The following is a 12,832-nucleotide window of genomic DNA, read 5'->3' as shown; positions in this document are numbered from 1 at the left end:
TTCCATTTTATTTTATCCCAGGCATAATAATAGCTTTACATTCGCTATTTTCCTCTTCTTATTTATTTCTATTTTATGGGAATACATTAGCGATTTTTGTTGTCGTGAGCCGGTTCTGTGCGGAAGGGTATGACGCAGATTACTCCGGAGACGGTTAACTCATTAAAAACAATTATTTCGAATGTTTTATCCATAATTTATGTAAACGGTCGCGACACGAGGTCTTCCCAAGGAGGTCACCCATCCTAGCTCTGCCATCGCGCCAGAATGCTTAACTTCATGGTTCTGATTGGGCGAGAGCAGTGCCGCGTGTTGTCCATCTCCGCCCGCTCCACACGTACGCGAGGCATATAAGAATAAAAATCCCACTCAATGTGGGGTGCGATCATACCAGCACTAATGCACCGGATCCCAACAGAACTCCGAAGTTAAGCGTGCTTGGGCGAGACCAGTACTAGGATAGGTGACCCCCAGGGAACTCCTTGTGTTGCACCCCTTTTCGTGTTTTTCTATTTTTGATTACTTGTTGACAGACGATTTTTGGCTCAAATAATCTGAATCTCTATCGGGACCTGATAAGACATGTGAAATCAACGTAGCTCGGGCACTGCCGGATTCGGACAAAATTGTAGCCTAATTTGATTGTAAACGGGCAAACGAACGAGACTCATTACTCCGCAATGAGCTTGCGAGATTTTAACCAAATTCCTTCTCTAAGACCCTCTAATTTGCGATTTTCCACTTCTGTTAACCTTCCGTTTCCTCGAGAAATCCGCTTAGGAAGTTCGAAATTCGATTTCGGTTCCACTTTATCGTATCCCAGGCATAATAAAAGCTTTACATTCGCTATTTTCTTCTTCTTATTTTTTTCCTATTTTCTGGGAACATTTAGCGATTTTTGTTGTCGTGAGCTGATTCTGTGTGGAAGGGTATGACGCAGATTACTCCGGAGACGGTTAACTCATTAAAAACAATTATTTCGAATGTTTTATCCATAATTTATGTAAACGGACGCGACACGAGGTCTTCTCAGGGAGGTCACCCATCCTAGCTCTGCCATCGCGCCAGAATGCTTAACTTCATGGTTCTGATTGGGCGGGAGCAGTGCCGCGTGTTGTCCATCTCTGCCCGCTCCACACGTACGCGAGGCATATAAGAATAAAAATCCAACTCAATGTGGGGTGCGATCATACCAGCACTAATGCACCGGATCCCATCAGAACTCCGAAGTTAAGCGTGCTTGGGCGAGACCAGTACTAGCATAGGTGACCCCCAGGGAACTCCTCGTGTTGCACCCCTTTTTGTGTTTTTCTATTTTTGATTACTTGTTGACAGACGATTTTCGGCTCAAATAATCTGAATCTCGATCGGGACTAGATAAGACATGTGAAATCAACGTAGGTCGGACACTGCCGGATTTAGACAAAATTGTAGCCTAATTCGATTGTAAACGGGCAAACGAACGAGACTCATTGCTCCACAATGAGCTGGCGAGATTTTAGCCGAATTCCTTCTTTAAGGCCCTCTAATTTGCGATTTTCCGCTTCTGTTAAGCTTCCGTTTCCTCGAGAAATCCGCTTAGGAAGTTCGAAATTCGATTTCGGTTCCACTTTATCGTATCCCTGGCATAATAAAAGCTTTACATTCGCTATTTTCTTCTTCTTATTTTTTTCCTATTTTCTGGGAACATTTAGAGATGTTTGTTGTCGTGAGCCGGTTCTGTGCGGAAGGGTATGACCCAGATTACTCCGGAGACGGTTAACTCATTAAAAACAATTATTTCGAATGTTTTATCCATAATTTATGTAAACGGTCGCGACACGAGGTTTTCCCAGGGAGGTCACCCATCCTAGCTCTACCATCGCGCCAGAATGCTTAACTTCAATCCTCATTTGGGCGAGAGCAGTGCCGCGTATTGTCCATCGCCGCCCGCTCCACACGTACACGAGGCATATAAGAATAAAAATCCCACTCAATGTGGGGTGCGATCATACCAGCACTAATGCACCGGATCCCATCAGAACTCCGAAGTTAAGCGTGCTTGGGCGAGAGCAGTACTAAGACGGGTGACCCCCTGGTAAGTCCTCATGTTGCACCCTTTTTCGTGTTTTTCTATTTTTGATTACTTGTTGACAGATGATTTTCGGCTCAAATCACTTGAATCTCGATCAAGACCAGATAAGACATGTGAAATCAACGTAGCTCGAACATTGCCGGATTTGGACAAAATTGTAGCATAATTTGGTTGTAAACGGGCAAACGAACGAGACTTATTACTCCGCAATGAGCTGGCGAGATTTTAGCCGAATTTCTTCTCTAAAACCCTCTAATTTGCGATTTTCCGCTTCTGTTAAGCTTTCGTTTCCTCGAGAAATCCGCTTAGGAAGTCCGAAATTGATTCCGGTTCCATTTTATTTTATCCCAGGTATAATAATAGCTTTACATTCGCTATTTTCTTCTTCTTATTTATTTCTATTTTATGGGAATACTTAGCGATTTTTGTTGTTGTGAGCCGGTTCTGTGCGGAAGGGTATGACGCAGATTACTCCGGAGACGGTTAACTCATTAAAAACAATTATTTCGAATGTTTTATCCATAATTTATGTAAACGGTCGCAACACAAGGTCTTCCCAAGGAGGTCACCCATCCTAGCTCTGCCATCGCGCCAGAATGCTTAACTTCATGGTTCTGATTGGGCGAGAGCAGTGCCGCGTGTTGTCCATCTCCGCCCGCTCCACACGTACGCGAGGCATATAAGAATAAAAATCCCACTCAATGTGGGGTGCGATCATACCAGAACTAATGCACCGGATCCCATCAGAAATCCGAAGTTAAGCGTGCTTGGGCGAGACTAGTACTAGGATAGGTGACCCCCAGGCAACTCCTCGTGTTGCACCCCTTTTCGTGTTTTTCTATTTTTGATTACTTGTTGACAGACGATTTTTGGCTCAAATAATCTGAATCTCTATCGGGACCTCATAAGACATGTGAAATCAACGTAGCTCGGGCACTGCCGGATTCGGACAAAATTGTAGCCTAATTTGATTGTAAACGGGCAAACGAACGAGACTCATTACTCCGCAATGAGCTTGCGAGATTTTAACCAAATTCCTTCTCTAAGACCCTCTAATTTGCGATTTTCCACTTCTGTTAACCTTCCGTTTCCTCGAGAAATCCGTTTAGGAAGTTTGAAATTCGATTTCGGTTCCACTTTATCGTATCCCAGGCATAATAAAAGCTTTACATTCGCTATTTTCTTCTTCTTGTTTTTTTCCTATTTTCTGGGAACATTTAGAGATGTTTGTTGTCGTGAGCCGGTTCTGTGCGGAAGGGTATGACCCAGATTACTCCGGAGACGGTTAACTCATTAAAAACAATTATTTCGAATGTTTTATCCATAATTTATGTAAACGGTCGCGACATGAGGTCTTTCCAGGGAGGTCACCCATCCTAGCTCTGCCATCGCGCCAGAATGCATAACTTCATGGTTCTGAATGGGCGGGAGCAGTGCCGCGTGTTGTCCATCTCCGCCCGCTCCACACGTACGCGAGGCATATAAGAATAAAAATCCCACTCAATGTGGGGTGCGATCATACCAGCACTAATGCACCGGATCCCATCAGAACTCCGAAGTTAAGCGTGCTTGGTCGAGACCAGTACTAAGATGGGTGACCCCCTGGTAAGTCCTCGTGTTGCTCCCCTTTTCGTGTTTTTCTATTTTTGATTACTTGTTGACAGATGATTTTTGGCTCAAATAATCTGAATCTCGATTAGGACCAGATAAGACATGTGAAATCAACGTAGCTCAGGCACTGCCGGATTTGGACAAAATTGTAGGCTAATTTGATTGTAAACGGGCAAACGAACGAGACTCATTACTCCGCAATGATATGGCGATATTTTAGCCGAATTCCTTCTCTAAGACCCTCTAATTTGCGATATACTGCTTCTGTTAAGCTTTCGTTTCCTCGAGAGATCCGCTTAGGAAGTTCGAAATTCGATTCCGGTTCCACTTTATCGTATCTCAGGATTAATAATAGCTTTACATTCGCTATTTCCTTCTTATTTTTTTCCTATTTTCTGGGAACATTTAGAGATTTTTGTTGTCGTGAGCCGGTTCTGGGCAGAAGGATATGAGGCAGATTACTCTGCAGACGGTTAACTCATTAAAAACAATTATTTCAACTGTTTTAGCCATAATTTACGTAAACCGTCGCGACACAAGGACTTTCCAGGGATGTCACCCATCCTAGCTCTACCATCGCGCCAGAACGCTTAACTTCTTGGTTCTGATTGGGCGAGAGCAGTGCCGCGTATTTTCCATCGCCGCCCGCTTCACACGTACTCGAGGGATATAAGAATAAACATCCCACTCAATGTCCGGTGCGATCATACCAGCACTAATGCACCGGATCCCATCAGAACTCCGAAGTTAAGCGTGCTTGGGCGAGACCAGTACTAGGATAGGTGACCCCCAGGGAACTCCTCGTGTTGCACCTCTTTTCGTGTTTTTCTATTTTTGATTACTTGTTGACAGACGATTTTCGGCTCAAATCATCTGAATCTCGATCGGGACCACATAAGACGTGAAATCAACGTAGCTCGGGCACTGCCGGATTTTGACAAAATTGTAACCTAACTTGATTGTAAACGGGCAAACGAATGAGACTCATTATTCCGCAATGAGCTGGCGAGATTTTAGCTGAATTCCTTCTCTAATACCCTCTAATTTGCGATTTTCTGCTTCTGTTAATCTTCCGTTTCATCGAGAAATCCGCTTAGGAAGTCCGAAATTCGATTCAGGTTCCATTTTATCGTATCCTAGGAATATTAATAACTTTCTATTTGCTATTTTCTTCTTCTTAATTATTTTTCTATTTTCTGGGAACATTTAGCAATTTTTGTTGTTGTGAGCCGGTTCTGTGCGGAAGGGTATGACGCAGATTATTCCGGAGACGGTTAACTCATTAAAAACAATTATTTCGACTGTTTTCTCTATAATTTACGTAAACGGTCACGACACGAGTAGTTCCCAAGGAAGTCACCCATCCTAGCTCTGACATCGCGCAAGAACGCTTAACTTCATGGTTCTGATTGGGCGAGATCAGTACCTCGAGGGATATAAGAATAAACATCCCTCTCAATGTCTGGTGCGATCATACCATCACTAATTCACCGGATCCCATCAGAACTCCGAAGTTAAGCGTGCTTGGGCGAGAGCTATACTAGGATGGGTGACCCCCTGGGAAGTCCTCAAGTTGCACCCTTTTTAGTGTTTTTCTTTTGTTGATTACTTGTTGACAGACGATTTTTGGCTCAAATAATCTGAATCTTTTTCGGAACCAGATAAGACATGTGAAATCAACGCAGCTCGGGCACTGCCGGATTTGGACAAAAATTGTATGTTAATTTGATTGTAAACGGGCAAAAGAACGAGACTCATTCTACGCAATGAGCTGGCGAGATTTTAGCCGAATTCCTTCTCTAAGACCCTCTAATTTGCGATTTTCCGCTTCTGTTAAGCTTCCGTTTCCTCGAGAAATCCGCTTAGGAAGTCCGGAATTCGATTCTGGTTCCATTTTATCGTATCCCAAGCATAATAATAGCTTTACATTCCCTATTTTCTTCTTCTTATTTTTTTTGTATTTTCTGGGAACATTTGGCGATTTTTGTTGTCGTGAGCCTGTTCTGAGCGGAAGGGTATTACGTAGATTACTCCGTAGAAGTTTACCTCATTAAAAACAATTATTTCGACTGTTTTATCCATAAAGTACGTAAACGGTCGCGACACAAGGACTTCCCAGGGAGGTCACACATCCTAGCTCTGCCATCGCGCCAGAACGCTTAACTTCATGGTTCTAATTGGGCAAGAGCAGTGCCGCGTGTTGCCCATCGCCGCCCACTCCACACGTACTCGAGGGATATAAGAATAAACATCCCGCTCAATTCGGGTCCGATCATACCAGCACTAATGCATCGGATCCCATCAGAACTCCGAAGTTAAGCGTGCTTGGGCGAGAGCAGTACTAGGATGGTTGACCCCCTGGGAAGTCCTCGTGTTGCACCCCTTTTCGTGTTTTTCTATATTTGATTACTTGTTGACATGCGATTTTCGGCTCAAATCATATGAATCTCGATCGAGATCAGATAAGACATGTGAAATCAACGTAGCTCGGGCACTGCCGGATTTGAACAAAATTGTAGCCTAATTTGATTGTAAACGGGCAAACGAACGAGACTTATTACTCCGCAACGAGGTGGCGAGATTTTAGCTGAATTCCTTCTCTAAGACCCTCTAATTTGCGATTTTCCGCTTCTATTAAGCTTCCGTTTCCTCGATAAATCCGCTTAGGAAGTTCGAAATTCGATTCCGGTTCCATTTATCGTATCCCAGGCATAATAATAGTTTTACATTCGCTATTTTCTTCTTCTTAATTTGTTTATATTTTCTGGGAACTTTTAGCAATTTTGTTGTTGTGAGCCGGTTCTGTGCGGAAGGGTATGACGCAGATTATTCCGGAGACGGTTAACTCATTAAAAACAATTATTTCGACTGTTTTCTATATAATTTACGTAAACGGTCACGACACGAGTACTTCCCAAGGGGGTCACCCATCCTAGCTCTGACATCGCGCAAGAACGCTTAACTTCATGGTTCTGATTGGGAGAGATCAGTGCCTCGAGGGATATAAGAATAAACATCCCTCTCAATGTCGGGTGCGATCATACCATCACTAATTCAACGGATCCCATCAGAACTACGAGTTAAGCGTGCTTGGGCGAGAGCTATACTAGGATGAGTGACCCACTGGGAAGTCCTCCTGTTGCACCCTTTTTAGTGTTTTTCTTCTGTTGATTACTTGTTGACAGACGATTTTCGGCTCTAATAATCCGAATCTTTTTCGGGACCAGATAAGACATGTGAAATCAACGCAGCTCGAGCACTGCCGGATTTGGACAAAATTGTAGGTTAATTTGATTGTAAACGGGCAAAAGAACGAGACTCATTCTACGCAATGAGCTGGCGAGATTTTAGCCGAATTCCTTCTCTAAGACCCTCTAATTTGCGATTTTCCGATTCTGTTAAGCTTCCGTTTCCTCGAGAAATCCGCTTAGGAAGTCTGAAATTCGATTCTGGTTCCATTTTATCGTATCCCAAGCATAATAATAGCTTTACATTCCCTATTTTCTTCTTCTTATTTTTTTTGTATTTTCTGGGAACATTTGGCGATTTTTGTTGTCGTGAGCCTGTTCTGAGCGAAAGGGTATTACGTAGATTACTCCGTAGACGGTTAACTCATTAAAAACAATTATTTCGACTGTTTTATCCATAATATACGTAAACGATCGCGACACAAGGACTTCCCAGGGAGGTCACACATCCTAGCTCTGCCATCGCGCCAGAACGCTTAACTTCATGGTTCTGATTGGGCAAGAGCAGTGCCGCGTGTTGCCCATCGCTGCCCACTCCACACGTAGTCGAGGGATATAAGAATAAACATCCCACTCAATGTCGGTGCTATCATTCCAGCACTAATGCACCAGATCCCATATGAACTTCGAAGTGAAGTGTGCTTGGGCGAGAGCAGTACTAGGATGTGTGACCCCCTGGGAAGTCCTGGTGTTGCACCTCTTTTTGTGTTTTTCTATTTTTGATTGATTACTTGTTGACAGACGATTTTCGGCTCAAATCATCTGAATCTCGATCGAGACCAGATAAGACATGTGAAATAACAGTAGCTCGGTCACTGCGGGATTTGGACAAAATTGTAGCCTAATTTGATTGTAAACGGGCAAACGAACGAGACTCATTACTCCGCAACGAGCTGGCTAGATTTTAGCCGAATTCCTTCTCTATGACCCTCTAATTTGCGATTTTCCGCTTCTGTTAAGATTCCGTTTCCTCGAGAAATCCGCTTAGGAAGTTCGAAATTCGATTCCGGTTCCATTTTATTGTCTCTCTGGCATAATAATAGCTTTACATTTGCTATTTTCTTCTTCTTATTTTTTTTCTATTTTCTGGGAACATTTAGCGATTTTTGTTGTCGTAAGCCGGTTCTGTGCGGAAGGGCATTACGTAGATTAATCCGGAGGCAGTTAACTCAATAAAAATTTTTTTTTTTACTGTTTTAGCCTTAATTTACTTAAACGGTCGCGACACGAAAACTTCCCAGAGAGGTCACCCATCGTAGCCCTGCCATCGCGCCAGAACGCTTAACTTCATGGTTCTGATTGGGCGAGAGCAGTGCCGCGTGTTGTCCATCGCCGCCCGGTCCACACGTACTCGAGGGATATAATAATAAACATCCCACTCAATGTCGGGTGCGATCATACCAGCAGTAATGAACCGGATCCCATCAGAACTCTGAAGTTAAGGGTGCTTGGGCGAGAGCAATACTGGGATGGGTGATCCCCTGGGAAGTCCTCGTGTTGCACCCCTTTTCGTGTTTTTCTATTTTTGATTACTTGTTGACAGACGATTTTCGGCTCAAATCTTCTGAATCTCGATCGAGACTAGATGAGACATGTGAAATCAACGTAGCTCGGGCAATGCCGGATTTGGACAAAATTGTCACCTAATTTGATGGTAAACGGGCAAACAGACAAGACTCATTGCTGCGCAATGAGCTGGCGAGATTTTAGCCGAATTTCATCTCTAAGACCCTCTAATTTGCGATTTTCGGCTTTTGTTAAGCTTCCGTTTCCTCGAGAAATCCGCTTAGGAAGTCCGAAATTCGATTCCGGTTTCATTTTATCGTATCACAGGCATAATAATAGCTTTACATTCGCTATTTTCTTCTTCTTATTTTTTTCTATTTTCTGGGAACAATTAACGATTTTTGTTGTCGTGAACCGGTTCTGTGCGGAAGGGTATGACGCAGATTACTCCGGAGACGGTTAACTCATTAAAAACAATTATTTCGACTGTTTTATCCATAATTTACGTAAACGGTCGCGACACGAGGACTTCCAAGGGAGGTCACCCATCCTAGCTCTGCCATCGCGCCGGAACGCTTAACTTCATGGTTCTGTTGGGCGAGAGCAGTGCCGCGTGTTGTCCATCGCCGCCCGCTCCACACGTACTCGAGGGATATAAGAATAAACATCCCACTCAATGTCGGGTGCGATCATACCAGCACTAATGCACCGGATCCCATCAGAACTCAGAAGTTAAGCGTGCTTGGGCGAGAGCAGTACTAGGATGGGTGACCCCATGGGAAGTCCTCGTGTTGCATTAGGAGATTTTTGGCTCAAATCATTTGAATCTCGATCGGGATTAGGTTAGACATGTGAAATCAAAGTAGCTCGGGCACTGCCGGATTTAAACAAAATTGTAGCTTAATTTTATTGTAAACAGGGAAACGAACGAATCATTACTCCGCAACGGGGTGGCGAGATTTCAGCCGAATTCCTTCTCTAAAACCCTCTAATTTGCGATTTTTCGCTTCTGTTAAGCTTCCGTTTCCTCGAGAAATCCGCTTAGGAAGTTCGAAATTCGATTCCGGTTCCATTTTATCGTATCCCAGGCATAATAATAGCTTTACATTCGCTCTTTTCTTCTTCTAATTTTTTTCTATTTTCTGGGAACGTTTAGAGATTTTTGTTGTCGTGAGCCGGTGCTGTGCGGAAGGGTATGACGCATGTTACTCCGGAGACGGTTAACTCATTAAAAAAAATTATTTCGACTGTTGTATACATAACTTACGTAAACGGTCGGAAACGAGGACTTCCCAGGAAGGTCACCCATCATAGCTCTGCCATCGCGCCAGAACGCTTAACTTCATGGTTCTTATTGGGAGAGAGCAGTGCCGCGTGTTGTCCATCGCCGTCCGCTCCACACGTACTCGAGGATATAAGAATAAAAATCCCACTCAATGTCAGGTGCGATCATACCAGTACTAATGCACCGGATCCCATCAGAACTTCGAAGTGAAGCGTGGTTGGGTGAGAGTAGTACTAGGATGGGTGACCCCCTGGGAAGTCCACGTTTTGCACCCCTTTTCGTGTTTTTTTTTTTGATTACTTGTTGACAGACGATTTTCGGCTCAAATCATCTGAATTTCGATCGGGACCAGATAAGACATGTGAAATTAACGTAGCTCGGGCACTGCCGGATTTGGACAAAATTGTAGCCTAATTTGATTGAAAACGGGCAAACGAACGAGATTCATTCCTCCGCAATGAGCTGGCGTAATTTTAGTCGAATTCCTTCTCTAAGACCCTCTAATTTGCGATTTTCCGCTTTTGTTAAGCTTCTGTTTCCTCGAGAAATCCTCTTCGGAAGTTCGAAATTCGATTCCGGTTTCATTTTATCGTATCCCAGGCATAATAATAGCTTTACATTTGCTATTTTCTTCTTCTTATTTTTTTTCTATTTTATGGGAACATTTAACGATTTTTGTTGTCGTGAGCCAGTTCTGTGCGGAAGGGTATGACGCAGATTACTCCTGAGACGGTTAACTCATTAAAAACCATTATTTCGACTGTTTTATCCATAATTTACGTAAACGATCGAGACACGAGGACTTCCCGGGGAGGTCACCAATCCTAGCTCTGCCATCACGCCAGAACACTTAACTTCATGGTTCTTATTGGGCGAGAGCAGTGCCGCGTGTTGTCCATCGTCGCCCGCTCCACATGTACTCGGGGGATATAAGAATAAACATCCCACTCAATGTCGGGTGCGATCATACTAGCAATAATGCACCGGATCCCATCAGAACTCCGAAGTTAAGCGTGCTGGGGCGAGAGCAGTACTAGGATGGGTGACCCAATGGGAAGTCCTCGTGTTGCACCCTTTTGATGTTTTTCTATTTTTGATTACTTGTTGACAGACGATTTTCGGCTCAAATCATCTGAATCTCGATCGGGATCAGATAAGACATGTGAAATCAACGTAGCTCGGGCACTGCCAGATTTGGACAAAATTGTAGCTTAATTTGATTGTAAACGGGAAAAGGAACGAATCATTACTCCGCAACGAGGTGGCGAGATTTTAGCCGTATTCTTTCTCTAAAACCCTCTAATTTGCGATTTTTCGATTCTGTTAAGCTTCCGTTTCCTCGAGAAATCCGCTTAGGAAGTTTGAAATTCGATTCCGGTTCCATTTTATCGTATCCCAGGCATAATAATAGCTTTACATTCGCTATTTTCTTCTTCTTATTTTTTTTTCTGTTTTCTGGGAACATTTAGCGATTTTTAGTGTCGTGAGCCGGTTCTGTGCGGAAGAGTATGACGCAGATTACTTCGGAGATGGTTAACTCATTAAAAACAATTATTTCGACTGTTGTATCCATAATTTACTTAAACGGTCGCGACATGAGGACTTCCCAGGGAGGTCACCCATCTTAGCTCTGCCATCGCGCCAGAACGCATAACTTCATGGTTCTGATTGGGCGAGAGCAGTGCCGCTTGTTGTCCATCGCCGTCCGCTCCACACGTACTCGAGGATATAAGAATAAAAATCCCACTCAATGTCGGGTGCGATCATACCAGCACTAATGCACCGGATCCCATCAAAACTCCGAAGTTAAGCGTGCTTGGGCGAGAGCAGTACTAAAATGGGTGGCCCCCTGGGAAGTCCTCGTGTGAAATCAACGTAGCTCGGGCATTGCCGGATTTGGACAAAATTGTAGCCTAATTTAATTATAAACGGGCAAACGAACGAGATTCATTCCTCCGCAATGAGATGGCGTGATTTTAGCCGAATTTCTTCTCGAAGACTCTCTAATTTACGATTTTCCGCTCCTGTTAAGCTTTCGTTTCCTCGAGATATCCGCTTAGGAAGTCCGAAATTTGATTCCGGTTCCTTTTTATCGTAACCCAAGCATAATAATAGCTTTACATTCGCTATTTTCTTCTTCTTATTTTTTTTCTATTTTCTGGGAACATTTAGCAATTTTTGTTGTCGTGAGCCGGTTCTGAGCAGAAGGGTATTACGACGATTACTCCGGAGACGGTTAACTCATTAAAAACAATTATTTCGACTGTTTTATCCATAATGTACGACTGACACGAGGACTTCCCAGGGAGGTCACCCATCCTAGCTCTCCCATCGCGCTAGAACGCTAAACTTCAAGGTTCTGATTGGGCGAGAGCAGTGCCGCCTGTTGTCCATCGCCGCCCGCTCCACACGTACTCGAAGGATATAAGAATAAACATCCCACTAAATGTCGGGTGCGATCATACCAGCACTAATGCACCGGATCCCATCAGAACTCCGAAGTAAAGCGTGTTTGGGCGAGAGAAGTACTAGGATGGGTGACTCCCTGGGAAGTCCTCGTGTTGCACCCCTTTTCGTGTTTTTCTATTTTTGATTACTTGTTGACAGACGATTTTCGGCTCAAATCATCTGAATCTCGATCGGGATCAGATAAGACATGTGAAATCAACGTAGCTCGGGCACTGCCGGATTTAGACAAAATTGTAGCCTTATTTGATTGTAAACGGGCAAACGAACGAGACTCATTACTTCGCAATGAGCTGACGAGATTTTAGCGGAATTCCTTCTCTAAGACTCTCTAATTTGCGATTTTCCGCTTCTGTTAAGATTCCGTTTCTTCGAGAAATCCGCTTAGGAAGTTCGAAATTCGATTTCGCTTCCATTTTATCGTATCCAGGCATAATAACAGCTTTACATTCGCTATTTTCTTCTTCTTATTTTTTTTTCTGTTTTCTGGGAACATTTAGCGATTTTTAGTGTCGTGAGCCGGTTCTGTGCGGAAGAGTATGACGCAGATTACTTCGGAGATGGTTAACTCATTAAAAACAATTATTTCGACTGTTGTATCCATAATTTACTTAAACGGTCGCGACATGAGGACTTCCCAGG

At 43.6% G+C, this 12,832-nt stretch overlaps 13 non-coding genes and 3 pseudogenes across 13 annotated transcripts; all 16 read left to right on the top strand.

Moving 5' to 3' along the window:
• The first annotated feature begins 377 nt into the window (after positions 1-377).
• On the top strand, positions 378-496 carry LOC142516017 (5S ribosomal RNA). The gene has a single exon (XR_012811833.1). It is a non-coding gene; the product is annotated as a 5S ribosomal RNA (ribosomal RNA).
• A 683-nt stretch (positions 497-1,179) lies between these two features.
• On the top strand, positions 1,180-1,298 carry LOC142514873 (5S ribosomal RNA). The gene has a single exon (XR_012810748.1). It is a non-coding gene; the product is annotated as a 5S ribosomal RNA (ribosomal RNA).
• A 682-nt stretch (positions 1,299-1,980) lies between these two features.
• On the top strand, positions 1,981-2,099 carry LOC142516529 (5S ribosomal RNA). The gene has a single exon (XR_012812319.1). It is a non-coding gene; the product is annotated as a 5S ribosomal RNA (ribosomal RNA).
• A 681-nt stretch (positions 2,100-2,780) lies between these two features.
• Positions 2,781-2,899, top strand: LOC142508235 (5S ribosomal RNA). Its single transcript, XR_012806459.1, has one exon. It is a non-coding gene; the product is annotated as a 5S ribosomal RNA (ribosomal RNA).
• A 683-nt stretch (positions 2,900-3,582) lies between these two features.
• LOC142516428 (5S ribosomal RNA) lies at positions 3,583-3,701 on the top strand. Its single transcript, XR_012812223.1, has one exon. It is a non-coding gene; the product is annotated as a 5S ribosomal RNA (ribosomal RNA).
• A 680-nt stretch (positions 3,702-4,381) lies between these two features.
• On the top strand, positions 4,382-4,500 carry LOC142515255 (5S ribosomal RNA). The gene has a single exon (XR_012811110.1). It is a non-coding gene; the product is annotated as a 5S ribosomal RNA (ribosomal RNA).
• Positions 4,501-5,148: 648 nt separating this feature from the next.
• On the top strand, positions 5,149-5,267 carry LOC142509781 (5S ribosomal RNA). Its single transcript, XR_012807936.1, has one exon. It is a non-coding gene; the product is annotated as a 5S ribosomal RNA (ribosomal RNA).
• Positions 5,268-5,949: 682 nt separating this feature from the next.
• On the top strand, positions 5,950-6,068 carry LOC142514929 (5S ribosomal RNA). The gene has a single exon (XR_012810801.1). It is a non-coding gene; the product is annotated as a 5S ribosomal RNA (ribosomal RNA).
• Positions 6,069-6,715: 647 nt separating this feature from the next.
• On the top strand, positions 6,716-6,833 carry LOC142512841 (5S ribosomal RNA; annotated as a pseudogene).
• Positions 6,834-7,514: 681 nt separating this feature from the next.
• LOC142511747 (5S ribosomal RNA) lies at positions 7,515-7,633 on the top strand (annotated as a pseudogene).
• A 687-nt stretch (positions 7,634-8,320) lies between these two features.
• On the top strand, positions 8,321-8,439 carry LOC142507283 (5S ribosomal RNA). The gene has a single exon (XR_012805543.1). It is a non-coding gene; the product is annotated as a 5S ribosomal RNA (ribosomal RNA).
• A 681-nt stretch (positions 8,440-9,120) lies between these two features.
• Positions 9,121-9,239, top strand: LOC142515571 (5S ribosomal RNA). The gene has a single exon (XR_012811409.1). It is a non-coding gene; the product is annotated as a 5S ribosomal RNA (ribosomal RNA).
• A 641-nt stretch (positions 9,240-9,880) lies between these two features.
• Positions 9,881-9,999, top strand: LOC142507651 (5S ribosomal RNA). The gene has a single exon (XR_012805902.1). It is a non-coding gene; the product is annotated as a 5S ribosomal RNA (ribosomal RNA).
• Positions 10,000-10,680: 681 nt separating this feature from the next.
• LOC142515084 (5S ribosomal RNA) lies at positions 10,681-10,799 on the top strand. The gene has a single exon (XR_012810946.1). It is a non-coding gene; the product is annotated as a 5S ribosomal RNA (ribosomal RNA).
• A 680-nt stretch (positions 10,800-11,479) lies between these two features.
• Positions 11,480-11,597, top strand: LOC142511157 (5S ribosomal RNA; annotated as a pseudogene).
• Positions 11,598-12,175: 578 nt separating this feature from the next.
• Positions 12,176-12,294, top strand: LOC142513439 (5S ribosomal RNA). The gene has a single exon (XR_012809386.1). It is a non-coding gene; the product is annotated as a 5S ribosomal RNA (ribosomal RNA).
• Positions 12,295-12,832: the final 538 nt, after the last annotated feature.

The sequence above is a fragment of the Primulina tabacum genome, chromosome 10 (genome assembly GCF_025594145.1).
Source record: "Primulina tabacum isolate GXHZ01 chromosome 10, ASM2559414v2, whole genome shotgun sequence".
Taxonomy (NCBI): domain Eukaryota; kingdom Viridiplantae; phylum Streptophyta; class Magnoliopsida; order Lamiales; family Gesneriaceae; genus Primulina; species Primulina tabacum.
This window is presented reverse-complemented; position numbering and strand designations above follow the sequence as displayed.